Source organism: Nerophis lumbriciformis, linkage group LG06 (assembly GCF_033978685.3).
Source record: "Nerophis lumbriciformis linkage group LG06, RoL_Nlum_v2.1, whole genome shotgun sequence".
Lineage (NCBI taxonomy): Eukaryota > Metazoa > Chordata > Actinopteri > Syngnathiformes > Syngnathidae > Nerophis > Nerophis lumbriciformis.
In genome coordinates this window covers 11,968,496-11,990,258 of record NC_084553.2, presented here as the reverse complement: position 1 = coordinate 11,990,258, position 21,763 = coordinate 11,968,496, and the positions used below count along the sequence as shown (strand labels likewise).

At 39.4% G+C, this 21,763-nt stretch overlaps 2 long non-coding RNA genes across 2 annotated transcripts; both read left to right on the top strand.

Moving 5' to 3' along the window:
- Positions 1–16,393: 16,393 nt before the first annotated feature.
- LOC140678840 (uncharacterized) lies at positions 16,394–17,756 on the top strand. Its single transcript, XR_012050488.1, has 5 exons — positions 16,394–16,518; positions 16,636–16,692; positions 16,810–16,911; positions 17,023–17,091; positions 17,155–17,756. It is a non-coding gene; the product is annotated as an uncharacterized lncRNA (long non-coding RNA).
- Positions 17,757–20,680: 2,924 nt separating this feature from the next.
- LOC140678839 (uncharacterized) lies at positions 20,681–21,475 on the top strand. Its single transcript, XR_012050487.1, has 3 exons — positions 20,681–20,816; positions 20,923–21,024; positions 21,435–21,475. It is a non-coding gene; the product is annotated as an uncharacterized lncRNA (long non-coding RNA).
- The last annotated feature ends 288 nt before the right edge of the window (positions 21,476–21,763 follow it).

Sequence of the window (21,763 nt, the reverse complement as noted above, 5' to 3'; positions counted from 1 at the left end):
TGCTAAAAACACGGAAACGCAGCTCCTCAGTGAGCTATTGTGAAAGACAGACAGTCAGTTAGCAGCTCCAACCTGATTCTCCCCCTCCCCCATTTTATGTCAAGGAGTGAAGTGGCTCAGCATGTCCCCTCCTCCTGTGTGATTGCCCCGTTTAGATAACAAAAGGAAGGTTCACAGGGGGCCTTCAAGCCGTTTGGATGCCCCCTGGGTTTTAAAGGTAGAGCATACTTGCCAACCTTGAGACCTCCGATTTCAGGAGGTGCGGGGAAAGGGGTGTGGTGGGTCGGGGGCGTGGTTGGGGCGGGGGCGGGGTTAGGGGCGTGGTTAAGAGGGGAGGAGTATATTTACAGCTAGAATTCACCAAGTCAAGTATTTCATATATATATATATATATATATATATATATATATATATATATATATATATATATATATATATATATATATGTATATATAAATAAAATAAATACTTGAATTTCAGTGTTCATTTATTTACACATATACACACACATAACACTCATCTACTCATTGTTGAGTTAAGGGTTGAATTGTCCATCCTTGTTCTATTCTCTGTCACTATTTTTCTAACCATGCTGAACACCCTCTCTGATGATGCATGGATGTGTGGCACGCACAAAAGTGCTTTCATCAAATGCATTAGAGTCTGGAATCTTCCATCTCTCCCTAGCATGGCCCAAAACCGGTCAATCTTTGCTTCCTGAGGAAGATCTTCAGTGCCAAGCACTTGGTAGTCCACTACTTCTTCCTGGAGGCTATCCAGGTCCAATCGCAGCTGCGGCTTGGAACTTACAAGCTGTTATGAGAGTAGCGTATGTGTGTGTGTGTGGCCCTTGTGTGAGGTGAGTGACGTCAGTGAGTGTGTGGGCGAGAGAAGAGAGGGAGCGGTAGCGTGAGTGCGGGCAGGGACTAGTTTGTTTTGTGTTGGATTGGCTGTGTGCAAGCAATCAATAAAGCAAGATTTGCAACTAATCGCCGGACTCAGGCAGGAAATGTGCAACAAAGCGTATTTCTTCATCTTACTCGTCGTCGGCTGTATCTTCCTCGTTCTTCTGCTTCGTCTCCTTGTTGTGTGCGCAGTTGTGCACTGAGGTAGAGCAAAAAATCCTGGGAGTTCTAGTGTTAACACACAGCACACCTGTCTAAAATGGAGGGAACACGTCAATGAAGGGCAAAAAGTTTGCTAAAACACTCAAACTCTGAGCAAAACAAGTGTACACGAACATATCAGCAACATTAGCAGCACAAGAGTCCATTAGAACCTGTTTGCACTTGTTATATTCTCTTTCAACAAGAGAGCAGAGAAAGCCGTTCACATCCTCACGGCGCGTCTCAACATGCAAGCGAGGACGACGCCGTCACTACCGGAAGAAGGTAGGACTTCAAAATAAAATGACAAATGCTCCCAAAACGATCTATTTGCTGAACAAACTAGAAAAAAAGTGACAATGAATAACGATACAGCAATAAAATAAAACGTGAGGGAATTTTGGTGTAATGCATACAATATATCTTATATACCTGCTACATTTGTAATCATTAGTAAATAACGCTGAGTCACTGTCCATCTCACAGCAATCTTTGATTTGTTTGAGACTTTTTGATGCTAACTGCATCTTTTTCTTGAAAGACAAACACAGATCAAACCTTTAAAGCTGTCAGTGAAAGTGAACGTTTGCATAGATTTTCTACATTACCAAAATCATTAAATGTGTAGGAAGTTGATCTTGTCCTGACCGTACTTTTACCCAGGTAAATTCAGTTTTTCTTTTTTTTTGTCTCCTCAGACCAAGACTTTTCGTTTCTTTGGTTGTTTTATTGCTTCGGCCCTGACCGCAGTAATTGCACCAATGGCGTTCTTCCGTCTTTTTAACGAATGGGGTTCTCGAAGAAGTCCTGCACTTTGTGGCTGTGAGCACACTTTGCAACCCTAATGGCACGGTTCAGGTTGGCTCTGGCTCTTTTAAGAGCTACCATGTTGCCAGATTTAAAAGCCTTGTTCCGAGCCTTCAGCATGGCACGTACCTCACTGTTCATCCATGGTTTCTCGTTGGCCCGTGTGGGGATGTTCTTGATCACACTGACATCCTCCATGCACTTCTTCATTCATTTATTTATTAATCAAGAGAATGCAATCAACATATTTTTGAATTAGAAATATAATTTCTGACACTATTAATTTCTGCTCCAGTGTACAATTCATTGTGATGCATGGATCTGCGTGTGTATTACATGTTTCTGTAGTGTGCAAGAGAATATTATTCCCTCTGGTTATCAGTTGAGTTATCAAGATATATTTACAGTTAACTTTAATCACACCATGCATATAAAAATAAATCATGCAGACCTTTTTTCAGATTAAAACATCCAATTAGCAATTTATGAATGTTAAAATACAAAACTCTGATGTAAAGTGTAAGGAACTAGTTAGAGATTGCCACATATTTAAATCAGCTGTTTCATATACTTTACAAGTGTTAACATACCATGAATGCTCTGGCTATGCTCCATCCATCCATCCATTTTCTACCGCTTATTCCCTTTTGGGGTCGCGGGGGGCGCTGGAGCCTATTTCAGCTACAATCCGGCGGAAGGCGGGGTACACCCTGGACAAGTCGCCACCTCATCGCAGGGCCAACACAGATAGACAGACAACATTCACACTCACATTCACACACTAGGGCCAATTTAGTGTTGCCAATCAACCTATCCCCAGGTGCATGTCTTTGGAGGTGGGAGGAAGCCGGAGTACCCGGAGGGAACCCACGCAGTCACGGGGAGAACATACAAACTCCACACAGAAAGATCCCGAGCCTGGGATTGAACCCAAGACTACTCAGGACCTTCGTATTGTGAGGCAGATGCACTAACCCCTCTTCCACCGTGCTGCCCTCTGGCTATGCTCTTATTTTGAAAATCAATAGATAAGAAACTCAAGTGTTGTAGTTTTTATTGCTTTCACTTTGACGAATCACACCCATTTGATTTGCTGTGTTCAGTGAAAAGCTATCAAAAGACAGCAAACTAGTTTGGTAAAATTGGTGAAAGTGAATGGTCTATAATGGACTACCAACATGTTCTGGTCTATTTCATGTGGACTTTCACTGCAGGTAAGTTCTGATGTTGCTTTTCCTATAATTCTTTATAAATGTAGACTTTTTACAAATAGAAAGAAGATCTAACGTTGTGTTTTGTTGCACCTGTTGTGTGTTTTGCTACCAAACTAAATATTGTTCTACACAAAGTCTTGTTGAACACATTGAACTTCTCTTTGTAAATCTCATAATGGACTTGGAGCTTTGACTTGCACAAACTCCGTTCAGCTCTGCAGCACTCCCTTTTCTGTGCCCAGACCAAGTCTTCATTTCTCCATTCTAACCCTGACAGCAGCAATGGTATCCAAAACATTGACAACACTTGATGTATAAAAGTTCAACAGATCATCAACATTAACATACGGGGCCTTTTCAAATATAATAATTTCCACAAACTGTGTCCGTATGCTGTCATTTATTAGTCTTACCCGAACAACCGCAGACCTAATTGCTGGTTTGGGTCCACCGACAAGTCAAAAACTATAATAATGCTATGTTCTGCTCAGTGGCCTTGTGGTTAGAGTGTCCGCCCTGAGATTGGTAGGTCGTGAGTTAAAACCTCGGCCGAGTCATACCAAAAAATATTTTAAAAATGGGACCCATTACCTCCCTGCTTGACACTCAGCATCAAGGGTTGGAATTGGGGGTTAAATCACCAAATATGATTCCTGAGCGTGGCCACTGCTGCTGCTCACTGCTCCCCTCACCTCCCAGGAGGTGAATATGCGGATGGGTCAAATGCAGAGAGTAATTTCACCACTTTTTACCTTTTTATTTTTGAACATTAAAAAGTGCTGGTGACAAAAGCTGCTTTTTTGAAAAAGTGCAGGTAACATGTTATTTGTTAGTATGGTAATTACTCTCATTACAATCGTGCAAAGTAAATAATGCTGTGTTTATACACATTAAAGTCTCTTGCGTTTTGTTTATAAAAAAGGGTCATAATGGTGCACCACTAAAGCTGAAACTTGCTATCTGTTTATGTCCCTTTCACAGTTTCTGCACAGGATGTGAAATATTTCCTGAAGGGTCAGGACATACACTTGATGCCATCCATCTCTGAACAACCTATTCGAATTTTCTGGCTACATAATGAAAATGATGTGGTATATTTTACTGGCACGGCGGACTATGTGGCTTCTTCATACAAGAACAGAATCACTCTGGACCGGGTCTCTGCAGAACTCACCATCAAAAACGCCACATATGAAGACAGTGGAGTCTATTTCCTATTAATGAACATAAACAGCGAGCAGGATACTTTCCAGTGTACAATTGAAGTTATAGGTAAGTTTACATTTCCATTCATAAACACTTTAACACAAATATTGAGCACTATAAATATTAACTTGTCTAATCTAGATTCATTAACAATAGTGTTGATTGTGTTACATTTGAGCTCAAATGTGAACACGACTCAACACTACATGAATCTTAACCCCAAAAACAAAAAAAAACACTTTACCTCATGTTGACCATCCTTCTGTTTTCTTACAGACAAAGTATCCAAACCCAACATATCCTGTGAGATGAGCGACACAAAGCAGGCAACACTTGTGTGCTCAACAGAGTCCAAACATCCTCATTTATTAAAGTTTAAGTGGAGCTCAGCAGGAAAGGAGCAGACTGGACCAAATTTAACAATAACTGTCAGGAATGAAGATGATGATCAAGTTTATCGTTGTGATGTCAGCAACCCTCTGGCCAATGAAAAGGCTTCATTCACCGCTAAGGACTGCTTCCTGGGTAATTATAATCAATAATGATGGCTATGAAATGGTGGTTGTACATATTTAAATCTTATTTTGGATATAATGTACTTTGAAAAGTTGATTTGAGTTCGACTTTTGTTTTTCTGTGCAGGTAAAAGATCAGATGCTCCACTGATTTTCATGTTAGTCTGTATCTTCATTGTGGTCATCATCTTGTGTTGTGTTTTATACATAACACATCAACATTTAAAAGGTACAGAAACTCGACATGACAAAAGACAATCAATCAAAGTCATATTAGTTATTTATTTAAATGTAATTAATACCTAGTTGGGATGTTAGTTTCCTTACCTCACTAAGGTGATTGGAATGTAATTATCTTTGTGTTGTTGTTTCAGTGTGCAAAGAGCGTGATGAAAACACATCCTTCTTAGACCAACTACTCACTCTTCCCTCCAATCAGAATAAAATAAATGAAAAGTGGAACTCAGGTAAACTAAGTCATTACATTTATTGTGTTCTGCTTCATGATATTTTTTTTCATCCCGTTTCAGAATGTTTTGCATTTTGACCTTTTTTGGTGTGTTTTAGGATTGAATGTGTTGACTGAGGATGAGGAGATGGATTCAGAAGGAGCCATGCTACTCACTGCTTCTGTTCATACACTTCATTCCTCTTCAACACACTTAAACACTATCACTGAACTTTCAGATACCAGCAATAATCAGCAAGTTCATCTGAAAAATTCAGAGGAAAATGTGAAAAAAGATGACTTCCTGAGTGGAAAGGCACTCAGTCATTTGGGGGGCAGAAGCCACATAAAACGAAGAAACACTTGGACAGGAACCAGTTCTACATATGACAGAAATGTACATCTCAAAAATGGGAAATATCGGAGGAAGAGAATGAAGACACTTCCTTTGACCGAATTAACAGACAGTTTGAAAACACTGTGAAGGAAGCCATCTTTGATAAACTTAACTTCTTGAAACAAACATGGAGGTTAGCAACATGACCTGTCATCAACTTACAACATTCTAACGTTTCTCCCCAGAAGAATGTCTCACATCTGAAGAAACTTCCATCCATCCATTTTCTACCGCTTATTCCCTTTGCAGTCGCGGGGGCGCTGGAGCCTATCTCAGCTACAACCGCCCTTTGTCACCCCGGAGGGGATGACCTGTCGTTATTACCTGTCACACGTGCTAAGAAAGGACTCGTGTGTAAACACACACACCAGAGACATAAACATGGGAACTCTCCAACTCACAAGAAGTCTGTCTGTCCCAATTCAACTTTTGTAAATTACCCTCACAATACGAAGGTCCTGAGTAGTCTTGGGTTCAATCCCGGGCTCGGGATCTTTCTGTGTGGAGTTTGCATGTTCTCGCCGTGACTGCGTGGGTTCCCTCCGGGTACTCTGGCTTCCTCCCACTTCCAAAGACATGCACCTGGGGATAAGTTGATTGGCAACACTAAATTGGCCCTAGTGTGTGGATGTGAGTGTGAATGTTGTCTGTCTATCTGTGTTGGCCCTGCAATGAGGTGGCGACTTGTCCAGGGTGTACACCGCCTTCCGCCCGATTGTAGCTGAGATAGGCTCCAGCGCCCCCCGCGACCCCAAAGGGAATAAGCGGTAGAAAATGGATGGATGGATGGATGAGCTGTGATGATGTTTGTTCCTATGCATAAGATGTGATTATTCTGTTGCAAGGTTTTAATACCAGACAATGTTTTGTGTTTGTGATGCTGCTATTATTGCAATGTTTGTAGCTGTGTATGATACATACCGTATCACCTCCTACTCTTCAATGAAAAATGAAGACACATTTAACAATGTAAACAACACATTCATTGTAAACTCAAAATGTATTGTTTGTAATGCTACATTATTTGCATTCAGCAAAATTATTGCCTTAAAGGGCGTATGTCTTTATTTAGGACATTTTAAAAATGATTAATAACTTAGCGAGGAGTAGATTAGATGAAGTAAGTAAAGTGGCCGTCCAGCAACTTAAGGTTTCCAGGTTCGATTCCTGCTCCCACCATCCTAGTCTTGGGCAAGACACTTCACCCATCTTGCTCCCACACTGGTGTATGAATGTGGATGAATGTTTGGTGGTGGTCGGAGGGGCAGTAGCCGCTATTTGGCAGCCACGTTTTAGTCAGTCTACCCTGGGGCAGTTGTGGTTTCAAATGCAGCTTACCACCATCAATGTGTGGAGTGAATGAATGACGGGTTCTCACTTCTCTGTGAAACACTATGAGTATTTATAACAGTGCGAAATAAATCTAATCCATTATTAAAGCTTATTCAACTGATGTTGTACTTTTACTATTTAGATTAAATATCCATGATATGTAATATAAATGTAATATCTCAGGTTATATTTGTCATTTAGGAGCGAGGACTATTTCCTGAGCTGTGTCATATATATTTAAATTGGATGTCATTACATGTGTCATGCTGTAGATTTCAGTGTTTGTTTAATAAGTTTCTATTAGAAATATGTTGTACAGTATCACATACATAAACATGACAGGTCATGCACATTTGTAATGTAATCAAATAATCATCAAAATAAATTGATGTCCATCCAACCATCTATTTTCTACCGCTTGTCCCTCTCGGGATCACAGGGGGGTGCTGGAGCTTATCTCGGTTGCATTGAGGCAGAAGGCGGCGTACACCCTGGACAAGTCACCACCTCATCACAGGGCCAACACAGATAGACAGACAACATTCACACACTAGGGCCAATTTAGTGTTGCCAATCAACCTATCCCCAGGTGCATGTCTTTGGAGGTGGGAGGAAGCCGGAGTACCCGGAGGGAACCCACGCAGTCACGGGGACAACATGCACACTCCACACAAAAAGACCCCGAGGCCGGGAATCGAACCCAGGACATCCGTATTGTGAGGCACACGCACTTAACCCTTGTTCCACAGTGCTGCCCTAAACTGATGTCTGACACTCTTAAATCCTGAAGGGTCTATTTTGGTGAAAAAAAATAATTGTAAGAATAGTATTTTGCCAGTAGGGGGCAGTGTTTATACATTCAAATACTGCATGGAGGTTCCTCTCTATAAATGTCAAAACACAAAATGTTGACATCAAGTGGAGAAAAGTATTACGTTCCTACACATTTAATGATTTTGTTAACGTAGAAAATCCATGCAGATTTCCACTTTCACTTATCTGTTGACAGCTTTAAAGGTTTGATCTGTGTTTGTCTTTCAAGAAAAAGATGTAGTTGGCATCAAATAGTCTGAAGTAAATGTAAGATTGCTGTGAGATGGACAGTGACTCAGCATTATTTACTAATGGACTACAAACACCTGACCTATTTCTTTACTTGTGCTGTGGTAGGTAAGTTCTGATGGTCATTTGGAGAAGTCTTGTTCATGTGGAGATGAAAACTACCAAGTAGAATTATTATTTTATAGAAATGTCATGTTGCATGTTTAATAGAGATATTCTTAGAATAATGTCATTTTCACATCTTTAGTAGAGATTATAGTTGCCAACTCGATGAAAAATAAATAAGAGACATCTTGTAGACCGACCTGATTGTCTTCACACATACCAGCGTGGTGAATTGTTTTTGGTCTTTTTTTTACATTTGTCTCAACATTTTAATACTATTTGATTCTGACATGAATTTCAATATCTGTTGGTTTGGGTCTAACAGACAAGTCTAAAAAACACAAAAACTATCCAATAAAGCAGCATCGACAACATTCCCAAGACTCTTGGCAATGATCAAATCAAGAGTGTGCACACTGCTGTGGGTGGACTCCTTTACATGCGACTTAGACCAAACATTTCAAGGACAACACTGAGTTCTTTAGCATGCCTATCATTGGCTACATCCACTTGCACATTTAAGTCCCCTAGTGACCAAACCGTCAAAAACGATGCGCACAAATAGAAGTAATTCCATAAAATAATCAAAAAAACAAATTTGAATTTTGTAGTGATTTGTAAATAGTAGAAACCCAACATATCCTGTGAGATGAGCGACAATTTAAGAGATGAGTGCCAATTTAAACTGTGTTATTATACCTTGTTGTTGTTCTGCTCTTATTGTGAAAGTCTACTGCTGATGTGTCTCACTAACTGGTTTCTCTGTTGATAAATCACAGCCTCAATCACAGCCTCATAGACACTTGTAAATATCAGTTCGGTAGCAGTTTATTAAAAAAAACATCAAATTGTAATGAAATAGATTTTTGTGAAAGCTGATCATCAAGAATGACTCAACATGTCTTAGTTTATTTCATGACTTCTCTCATTTTAGGTAAGTTATGTCATCATGTTTTATAAATACTATTGTTTTTGTGGTAATAAGAATATATTTTCGATAGAATTCCATGTTGATATGTTTTGTAGGTTGTACAGTTTATTAATATTGGTATTTCTGTAAGGTGTTGTTGTCAATGATGCATTTATTCATTTACCTTTTTCATACAAGTTTATTTAAAAGAAAAATAGTTAATATCCCACCAGGCAGTAGTGGTTCTATACCAATTTTAAGGAATTACAGGGGAAAAATACACTGTAAACTGTGTAAAATGTTTTGATTCAGATTTAGTTTGTTGAAAATAAAAATCTTGCATTATGGTAGGACAAGCAGGAAGTATATCTCCAACATGTAAAACTTGTTGTACCGGTTGACTGTACCAATGTTTTGTTTAGCAAGAGCTTTCAAAATGTGCACCTTAATGCAGATTAATCGTTTACCATTAATAATATGATTTTAAAAACTGTACACAATGAACTCATCTGCAGCGCAGAAAGACTCAATATCCCCGAGATGTCTCTGGCAACAAATTTTGGGCAGTTAGTCCAAGTAGGGGAATGTGGTGGTAGTGGAAGAGTGGAATGCCTCTCATAAATGGGCAAGGCAAGTTTATTTATAGAGCACAATTCGTACACAACGCAATTCAAAGTGCTTTACAGAAATTTACAAGAAAGCAAAAATAAAACCAGAATAATCTTAAAAGTAATCATAAGTACAATTAAAACCATAGAATAAAATCATCATAAAAACCAAATCAAATAGTATGGATAAAATACTTTAAGTTGTCTTATGAACAGTTAAATAAAAATGTTTTGCCTGGATTTGGACATTTCTAAAGGCGTGTCTCACATCTTTTGGAGGACTATTCAAGATTTTAGGAGCACAAAACTGAAACACAGCCTAGCCATACTTTGAGCTGACTCCGGAAACCAGCAGGAGACCACTCCCTGAGGTTGTCAGAGCCCGAGATGGTTCATATGGTTCTAACATGTCAGAGATGTACTTTGGCACAAGACCATGAAAAGACGTGTACACAAGGAGAGCCGTTTCTCTGAGCAACACAAAGCCAGTGCAGAGACCTAAACACTGGACTAATATGGTCGTATTTTCCTGCTTCTAGTCAGGACTCAAGCAGCAGCATTCTGGCTGTAATAAACTGCTTTTAGGGAGCCCAGTGAGAAGGCCATTACAGTAGTGTAATCTGCTGGGGACAAAGGTATGGATTAGTCTTTCTGAGTCTGGTTTAAACATTATTACCCTGGTTTTGGGCGCTGTTTTTCAGATGGGACGGCGTGGCGAAGTTGGTAGAGTGGCCGTGCCAGCAATCGGAGGGTTGCTGGTTACTGGGGTTCAATCCCCACCTTCTACCATCCTAGTCACGTCCGTTGTGTCCTTGGGCAAGACACTTCACCCTTGCTCCTGATGGCTGCTGGTTAGCGCCTTGCATGGTAGCTCCCACAATCAGTGTGTGAATGTGTGTGTGAATGGGTAAATGTGGAAATACTGTCAAAGCGCTTTGAGTATCTTGAAGGTAGAAAAGCGCTATACAAGTATAACCCATTTATCATTTATTATGGTAAAAAGCTGCTGATGTTATTGACCTAATGTGGCTGTTAAGGTTCAAGTCTGAGTCCATTATTACCCCCATTATTAGGTTTCATGGAGAGGGTCTCAAGGTTACCACAGTTGCCGATCCCAACAATGTGGTTGAGATAGGACTTGAACCAGTGAAGGACACAACCAGATATTCCCACCATGTTTTCCAACCTCTGTAATAAGACAAAGACTTTCCTGCGTCTGTGTTCTGGCGGACATCATTTGTCACCTTGATCAGAGCTGTTTCAGTGCTGGGTGGGGCCTAAAGCCAGATTGAAAAGTATCAAACAAATTGTTAAACAGGAGTAAGTCTCTGAGTTGTTGGTGTACAACTTTTTCTAGGACTCTGCCCAAGAATGGCAGGTTGGATATGGGCCAAACGTTGTTCATTTCTGGGATATCTAGACTACTCTTCTTTCAAAGGGGTGTAATGACAGCAATTTTAAGACCTTGGGGAATGTTCCAGTCTGAAGTGAGATGGTAACTAGATGAGCAAATTGTGGTAACAAACTGCTCAGCACAGACTTTAGAAATCTAGTGGGTAACTCATCAAGACGACATGTTGATGGACTCAGACTGTGGATGATCTCTTCAACTGTTTTGTCAGTGACAGGAGTGAAACATGCCAGCTCTTTTTGACTATGTAGCTGCAGAGTGGCTATATATATTTTCCCTTGTTCTACACAAAGTCTGGTTGGGGTGCCCACACTACGGTCACTTTCAAGGTTTCTCATTGTTCCCATTAGGTTGAGTTTTTTCTTGCTCGGATTTGGGATCAGATCCAAGGATGTCGTTGTGGTTTGTGAAGCCCTTTGAGACATTTTTGATTAAGGGCTGTATCTATAAACTTTGATTGATTTACTGATTGCAAACATTTAACTTTTCTTTGTAAATCTCATAATAGACTTGGAGCTTTGACTTTGTCATTTCCATTCAGCTCAGCGGCACTCCCTTTTCTGTGCCGAGAACAAGTCTTAATTTCTCTGTGGCGCCTTTTGCCTACTTTTAACCATTCTAACCAAAACATTTACAACACTTGACGTATAAAAGTTCAACAGATCATCAACATTAACATACGGGGCATTTTCAAACCTAATCATTTCTACAAACTGTGTCCGTATGCTGTCATTTTTAAGTCTTCCCCGAACAACCACAGACCTATCTGCTGGTTTGGGTTTTCCGACAAGTCAAAGAAAACACAAAAACTATCCAATAAAGCAGGTTCGACAACATTCCCAAGACTCTTGATAATCATGAAATCAAGAGTGTGCACACTGCTGTGGGTGGACTCCTTTACATGCGAGTTAGACCAAACATTTCAAGGACAACACTGAGCTCTTTAGCATGTCTGTCATTAGCTACATGCACTTGCACATTTAAGTCCCCTGTAATGACCAAACCGTCAAAAACAGTGCACACAAATGAAAGTAATTCCATAAAATAATCAAAAAACAAATTTGAATTTTGTAGTGATTTGTAAATAGTAGAAACCCAACATATCCTGTGAGATGAGCGACAATTTAAGAGATGAGTGCCAATTTAAACTGTGTTATTATACCTCGTTGTTCTGCTCTTATTGTGAAAGTCTACTGCTGATGTGTCTCACTAACTGGTTTCACTTTTGACAAATCACAGCCTCATAGACACCTGTAAATATCAGTCTGGTAACAGTTCATTAAAAAAACATCAAATTGTAATCAAATAGATTTGTGAAAGCTGATCATCAAGAATGACTCTACATGTCTTAGTTTATTTCATGACTTCTCTCATTTTAGGTAAGTTATGTCATCATGTTTTATAAATACTCTTGTTTTTGTGGTGATAAGAATATATTTTCGATAGAATTCCATGTTGATATGTTTTGTAGGTTGTACAGTTTATTAATATTGGTTTTTCTGTAAGGTGTTGTTGTCAATGATGCATTTATTCATTAACCTTGTTCATACAAGTTTCTTTAAAAGAAAAATAGTTAATATCCCACCAGGCAGTAGTGGTTCTATACCAATTTTACGGAATTACAGGGGAAAAATACACTGTAAATTGTTTAAAATGTTTTGATTCAGATTTAGTTTGTTAAAAATAAAAATCTTGCATTATGGTAAGACAAGCAGGAAGTATATCTCCAACATGTAAAACTTGTTGAACCAGTTGACCGTACCAATGTTTTGTTTAGCAAGAGCTTTCAAAATGTGCACCTTAATGCAGATTAATCGTTTACCATTAATAATAAGATTTTAAAAACTGTACACAATGAACTCATCTGCAGCGCAGAAAGACTCAATATCCCCGATATGTCTTTGGCAACAAATTTTGGGCAGTTAGTCCAAGTAGGGGAATGTGGTGGTAGTGGAAGAGTGGAATGCCTCTCATAAATGGGCAAGGCAAGTTTATTTATAGAGCACAATTCGTACACAACGCAATTCAAAGTGCTTTACAGCCATTTACAAGAAGGCAAAAATAAAACCAGAATAATCTTAAAAGTAATCATAATTCAAATTAAAACCATAGAATAAAATCATCATAAAAACAATCATCATTTAAAATAAAATAAAATAGTATAAATAAAATAATTTAAGTTGTCATATGAACAGTTAAATAAAAATGTTTTTAGCCTGGGTTTGGACATTTCTAAAGGCGTGTCTCACATCTTCTGGAGGACTATTCAAGATTTCAGAAGCACAAAACTGAAACACAGCCTCGCCATACTTTGTCCTGACTCTGGAAACCAGCAGGAGACCACACCCTGAGGTTCTCAGAGCCCGAGCTGGTTTATATGGTTCTAACATGTCAGAGATGTACTTTGGCACAAGACCATGAAAAGACTTGTACAAAAGGAGAGCTGTTTCTCTGAGCAACACGAAGCCAGTGCAGAGACCTAAGCACTGGACTAATATGGTCGTATTTTCCTGCTTCTAGTCAGGACTCAAGCAGCAGCATTTTAGAGAGCCCAGTGAGAAGGCCATTACAGTAGTCTAACCTGCTGGGGACAAAGGTATGGATTAGTCTTTCTGAGTCTGGTTTATACATTATTCCCCCGGTTTTTGGCGCTGTTTTCCAGATGGTAAAAAGCTGCTGATGTTATTGACCTAATGTGACTGTTAAAGTTCAAGTCTGAGTCCATTATTACCCCCATATTGCCCACCTGATTATTAGGTTTCATAAAGAGCGTCTCAAGGTTACCACAGTTGCCAATTCCAACAAAGTATGTGCTGTGGTTGAGATAGGACTTGAACCAGCTAGGGACAGAACCATATATTCCTACCATGTTTTCCAACCTCTGTAATAAGATGGTATGGTCAACTGTGTCAAAGTCAGCGCTCAGGTCCAGCAGAACCAAGACAAAGACTTTTCCTACGTCTGTTCTGGCGGACATCATTTGTCACCTTGATCAGCGCTGTTTCAGTGCTGGGTGGGGCCTAAAGCCCGATTGGAAAGTATCAAACAAATTGTTAAACAGGAGTAAGTCACTGAGTTGTTGGTATACAACTTTTTCTAGGATTTTGCCCAAGAATGGCAGATTGCATATGGGCCAAAAGTTGTTCAGTTCATCTAGACTACACTTCTTTCAGAGGGGCATAATGACAACAATGTTTAGGACCTAGGGGAATGTTCCAGTCTGAAGTGAGATGTTAACTAGATGGGCAAATTGTGGTAACAAAATGCGCAGTAAAGTCTTTAAAAATCTAGTGGGTAACTTATCAAGACGTCATGTTTATGGACTCAGACTGTGGATGATCTCTTCAACTGTTTTGTCAGTGACAGGAGTGAAACGTGCCACCTCTATTTAACTTGTTGAATTCAAAGTAGCTATTTTGTTTTCCAGGTTTTGTTGCCTTTTTCAATGCCTTGAACTTTATCATGGAAGATTATTGCAAACTCATTGCACTTAGAAGTAGGAATGAGATCTGAGGGAAGTGAAACTGGACGATGTGTTAACCTGTTTACTGTAGCAAAAAGGACACGCAAGTTGTTACTACAGTTTGTGAGGATTTCCAGAAAAATATTTTCCCGTGTTCTATACAAAGTCTGGTTGAACACATTTAACTTTTCTTTGTAAATCTAATAATGGACTTGAAGCTTTGACGTGCTCCATTTCCCTTCGGCCTACTTTTAACCATTCTAACCTCGAAAGGAGCAATGGTGTCCAAAACATGTACAACACCTGATGTATAAGAGTGTTTAAGATTAGCTAAAGTTGCACTGGAGGTGGTTCGGGCATCTGGTCAGGATGCCACCCGATCGCCTCCCTAGGGAGGTGTTTAGGGCACGTCCGACCGGTAGGAGGCCACGGGGAAGACCCAGGACACGTTGGGAAGACTATGTCTCCCGGCTGGCCTGGGAACGCCTCGGGATCCCCCGGTAGGAGCTGGACGAAGTGGCTGGGGAGAGGGAAGTCTGGGCTTCCCTGCTTAGGCTGCTGCCCCCGCGACCCGACCTCGGATAAGCGGAAGAAGATGGATGGATGGATGGATGGATATATATATACTGTATGTTTATATACTGCTCACAAAAATAAAGGGAACACTAAAACAACACATGTATTAAGAATATTATTGGAATTAAGAAATAATTTTGTGGAGGCCAACTCATTATTACCTTACCTTGCCTCTGACTGCTGATTGGTCAGCTTCTGTGTGCTGTCAATCATTGTCACATTGGCAGAAGGCAGCGCAAAGGGCCAATCAACAAGCTTGTGGGCGGTCTAAAGAGACAAGTTTCAGACTGAGAGGCCGTTTTTTCCACCTGAGGCCAGTGTTTGACTTGTTTCCATTTAATAGTTTTATATTATTTTTGAACATTAAAAAGTGCAGGTGAGAAAAACTGCTTTGGAAAAAGTGCAGGTAACATGTCATTTGTTAGTATGGTAATTACTCTCATTACAGTCATGCAAAGTAGATAATGCTGTGTTTATACGAGATTAAGTCTTTTTTGTTGTGAATATTTGTTTATAAAAAGGGTCATATTGGTGCACCACTACAGCTGAAGACTATTTATCTGTTTATGTCCCTTTCACAGTTTCTGCACAGGATGTGAAATATTTCCTGAAGGGTCAGGACATACACTTGATGCCATCCATCTCTGAACGACCTTTTCAAATTTTGTGGCAGCATAATGAATATGATGTGGTATATTTTACTGGCACGGAGGACTATGTGGCTTCTTCATACAAGAACAGAATCACTCTGGACCGGGTCTCTGCAGAACTCACCATCAAAAACGCCACATATGAAGACAGTGGAGTCTATCTCCTAGAAATGAACATAAACAGCGAGCAGGATACTTTCCTGTGGAGAATTGAAGTTATAGGTAAGTTTACATTTCCATTCATAAACATTTTAACACAAATATTGAGCACTTTAAATATTAACTTGTCTAATCTAGGTTCATTAACAATAGTGTTGATTGTGTTACATTTGAGCTCAAATGTGAACACGACTCAACACTACATGAATCTCCACCCCAAAAACAAAAAAAAACATCTGACCTCATGTTGACCATCCTAATAAAGTTGATTTGATTTGATTTGATTCTGTTTTCTTACAGACAAAGTATCCAAACCCAACATATCCTGTGAGATGAGCGACACAAAGCAGGCGACACTTGTGTGCTCAACAGAGTCCAAACATCCTCATTTATTAAAGTTTAAGTGGAGCTCAGCAGGAAAGGAGCAGACTGGACCAAATTTAACAATAACTGTCAGGAATGAAGATGATGATCAAGTTTATCGTTGTGATGTCAGCAACCCTCTGACCAATGAAAAGGCTTCATTCACCGCTAAGGACTGCTTCCCGGGTAATTATAATCAATAATGATGGCTATGAAATGGTGGTTGTACATATTTAAATCTTATTTTGGATATAATGTACTTTGAAAAGTTGATTTGAGTTCGACTTTTGTTTTTCTGTGCAGGTAAAAGATCAGATGCTCATCAAAAGGCTTCATTCACCGCTAAGGAATGCTTCCCGGGTAATTATAATCAATAATGATGGCTATGAAATGGTGGTTGTACATATTTAAATCTTATTTTGGATATAATGTACTTTGAAAAGTTGATTTGAGTTCGACTTTTGTTTTTCTGTGCAGGTAAAAGATTAGATGCTCATCTGATTTTCAAATTAGTCTGTAACTTCATTCTGGTCATCATCTTGTGTTGTATTTTATACAAACAATGTCAACATTTAAAAGGTACAGAAACTCGACATGACAAAAGACAATCAATCAAAGTCATATTAGTTATTTATTTAAATGTAATTAATACCTAGTTGGGATGTAATTATCTTTGTGTTGTTGTTTCAGTGTGCAAAGAGCGTGATGAAAACACATCCTTAGACCAAGTACCGGTACTCACTCTTCCCTCCAACTCAGGTAAACTAAGTCATTACACTTATTGTGTTCTGCTTCATGATATTATTTTTCATCCCGTTTCAGAATGTTTTGAATTTTGACCTTTTTTGGTGTGTTTTCGGATCGAACGTGTTGACTGAGGATGAGGAGATGGATTCAGAAGGAGCCATGCTACTCACTGCTCCTGTTCATGCACTTCATTCCTCTTCAACAGACATAAACACTATCACTGAACTTTCAGAAACCAGCAATGATCAGCAAGTTAATCTGAAAAATTCAGAGGAAAATGTGACAAAAGATGACTTTCTGAATCCAGCGACACTGAGTGATTGGGGAGGCAAAAAACATGAAAGACAAAGCAACACTTGGACAGGAACCAGTTCTACATATCCATCCATCCATCCATCCATCCATCCATCCATTTTCTACCGTTTGTTCCTCTCGGGGTCGCGGGAGGTGCTGGAACCTATTTCAGCTGCATTTGGGCGGAAGGCGGCGTACACCCTGGACAAGTCGCCACCTCATCGCAGGGCCAATACAGAGAGACATCATTCACAAACTAGGGCCAATTTAGTGTTGCCAGTCAATGAATTTTGTAGTGATTTCTAAATAGTAGAAACCCAACATATCCTGTGAGATGAGCAACAATTTAAGAGATGAGTCCCAATTTAAACGGTGTTATTATACCTCGTTGTTCTGCTCTTATTGTCACGGTTTGCGGTGCAGCTTGCTGCGGTTCGTTCTCCCGGGACGCAAAACTGACGACTCCGGACGAAAGCGTGCAGGTAGGAGATGATTTATTAATCATAAATCGTAAATGGATACAAACAGACAAAAACAAAACAAAAGGGATGCGTGCCGATCGTACGGGAAGCTAAGGTAACTTACTTAGCACAGGAACACTAGAAGCTAAGGAATCGCTTAGCACAGGAATCATGAACTCGAAATCTCACGTGACAGTAGCGGGAAGCAAATAATGAAGCCACGACGAGTGACCGGAAAAGGCAGGCTTAAATAGTAGACTCTGATGAGCAACAGGTGCGCGTAAAAGGCAGGTGAAAATCATAAGTAACCATGGTGACTAAACTCAGGAAGTGCATAAACAGGAACTAAAAGGAGTCCAAAACAAACCAATAACACAAAACATGATCCGACCACGGATCATGACACTTATTGTGAAAGTCTACTGCTGATGTGTCTCACTAACTGGTTTCACTTTTGACAAATCACAGCCTCATAGACACCTGTAAATATCAGTTTGGTAGCAGTTCATTAAAAAACCATCAAATTGTAATCAAATAGATTTGTAAAAGCTGATCATCAAGAATGACTCTACATGTCTTAGTTTATTTCATGACTTCCTTATTTTAGGTAAGTTAATTAAATGTAAATGTGCTATACTTGTATAGCGTTTTTCTACCTTTTTTAAGGAACTCAAAGCGCTTTGACACTATTTCCACATTCACCCATTCACACACACATTCACACACTGATGGCGGGAGCTCCCATGCAAGGCGCTCACCAGGACCCATCAGGAGCAAGGGTGAGGTGTCTTGCTCAAGGACACAATGGACGTGACTAGGATGGTAGAAGGTGGGGATTGAACCAGCAACCCTCAGATTGCTGGCACGGCCACTCCCAACTTTGCCACGCCGTCCCAGTTATGTCATCATGTTTTATAAATACTCTTGTTTTTGTGCTGATAAAAATATATTTTCGTTAGAATTCCATGTTGATATGTTTTGTAGGTTGTACAGTTTATTAATATTGGTATTTCTGTAAGGTGTTGTAGTCAATGATGCATGTATTAATTGACCTTGTTCGTACAAGTTTCTTTAAAAGAAAAATAGTTAATATCTCACCAGGCAGTAGTGGTTCTATACCATATTTACGGAATTACAGGGAAAAAATACACTGTAAACTGTTTTGAATGTTTTTATTCCGATTTAGTTTGTTAAAAATAAAAATGTTTCATTATGGTAAGACAAGCAGGAAGTATATATCTCCAACATCTAAAACTTGTTGTACCGGTTGACTGTACCAATGTTTTGTTTATCAAGGACTGTCAAAGTCTGCGCGTTATTGCAGATTAATCGTTTATCATTAATAATATGATTTTAAAAACTGTACACACTGAACTCATCTGCAGCGCAGAAAGACTCAAAATCCCTGAGATGTCTCTGGCAACAAATTTTGGGCAGTTAGTCCAAGTAGGAGAATGTGGTGGTAGTGGAAGAGTGGAATGCCTCTCATAAATGGGCAGGGCAAGTTTATTTATAGAGCACAATTCGTACACAACGCAATTCTTACAAGAAAGCAAAAATAAAACCAAAATAATCTTAAAAGTAATCATAATTCAAATTAAAACCATAGAAAAAAATCATCATAAAAACAATCATTTAAAATAAAATAGTATAGATAAAATACTTTAAGTTGTCTTATGAACAGTTCAATAAAAATGTTTTTAGCCTGGATTTGGACATTTCTTAAGGCTTGTCTCACATCTTTTGGAGGACTATTCAATCAATCAATCACCGTTTATTTATATAGCCCTAAATCACGAGTGTCTCAAAGGGCTGCACAAGCCACAACGACATCTTCGGCTCAGATCCCACATCAGGGCAAGGAAAAACTCAACCCAGTGGGACAATGAGAAACCTTGGAGGGGACTGCAGATGTGGGGACTCCCCCCACCCCCGGGCAACCGGTGCAATGGACGTCGAGTGGATCTAGCATAATATTGTCAGAGTCCAGTCCATAGTGGATCTAACATACGGTAATAGAGAGAGTCCAGTCCATAGTGGATCTCACATAATAGAGAGAGTCCAGTCCATAGTGGATCTAACATAATAGAGAGAGTCCGGTCCATAGTGGATCTAACATAATGTTGTGAGAGTCCAGTCCATAGTGGATCTAACATAATAGAGAGAGTCCAGTCCATAGTGGATCTAACATAATAGTGAGAGTCCAGTCCATAGTGGATCTAACATAATAGAGAGAGTCCAGTCCATAGTGGATCTAACATAATAGTGAGAGTCCAGTCCATAGTGGGGCCAGCAGGAGACCATCCCGAGCGGAGACAGGTCAGCAGCGCAGAGACGTCCCCAACCGATGCACAGACGAGCGGTCCACCCCGGGTCCCGACTTTGGACAGCCAGCGCTTCATTTGTGGCCACCGAAGCTGTGCCCCCCCCTCCACGAAGGAAGGGGGGGCAGAGAAGACAAAAGACTGGTCTAAAAGGGGGGTATATTTAAAGGCTAGAGTATACAAATGAGTTTTAAGATGGGACTTAAATGCTTCTACTGATTTTAAGAGCACAAAACTGAAACACAGCCTAGCAATACTTTGTCCTGACTCTGGAAACCAGCAGGAGACCATTCCCTGAGGTTCTCAGAGCCCAAGATGGTTCATATGGTTCTGACATGTCAGAGATGTACTTTGGCACCAGACCATGAAAAGACTTGTATTTGTTTACAATCCTTCTGTTTTCTTACAGACAAAGTATCCAAACCCAACATATCCTGTGAGATGAGCGACACAAAGCAGGCGACACTTGTGTGCTCAACAGAGTCCAAACATCCTCATTTATTAAAGTTTAAGTGGAGCTCAGCAGGAAAGGAGCAGACTGGACCAAATTTAACAATAACTGTCAGGAATGAAGATGATGATCAAGTTTATCGTTGTGATGTCAGCAACCCTCTGACCAATGAAAAGGCTTCATTCACCGTTAAGGACTGCTTCCCGGGTAATTATAATCAATAATGATGGCTGTGAAATGGTGGTTGTACATATTTAAATCTTATTTTGGATATAATTTACTTTAAAAATTTGCTTTTTGTTTTTCTGTGCAGGTAAAAGATCAGATGCTCTACCGATTATCAAATTACTCTGTATCTTCTTGCTGGTCATCAACTGGTGTTGTGTTTTACACATAACACGTCAAAATGTAAAAGGTACAGAAACTCAACATGACAAAGGCCAAAACACATAAAAAATATTTGTTTCTTTTAAAATTTTTATTTTACTGCCTTTTTTACATCATGGCCAGGGGACTACAGATAAAAACTAGCATTCTGGCTAATTCTGGCTTTTTAACCATGTGTAGTCGTGTTTTTATGAAATTGCATTGTCCCCTTTTAAATAATCTAAACTAATCTAATCTAATGATTTAAACGATGCACTCTTTCATCCCATGGAGAGCATTAAACTGTAGATGATGAATTAATATCACGTACATTCAAAAAAAATGTAAAACTAATACTTTTTGTGTGCACTAACCTTCAACCCACATCACGCTTTATTCCTGTTTTTTTCATGTCATTACATATAAATTAATTTGTTAATTTTCTCTTTGATCTTGCAGCATGTTGTGATAAATATATTATGAACAGAAGACCAAGTGCAGTAGAAGGTATGATCCTTAATTTAGAGTTGCATGTAATGTTTTCATATTCACTTAATTACAATTGACTTCATCATCAACAAATTATCAAATCAGTTATTTATTCAGAGTTATTTATTTACATGTAATTTATAGCTTTTTGGGATATTAGTTTTCTTACCTCGCTAACGTGATTGGAATGTAATTATCTTTGTGTTGTTGTTAGATGATTCAGTGTCCAAACAGAGTGATGAAAACACACCCACTTCCTTCCAAAGAGAAATTGAATAAACAGCAGAAACCAGAAGAAG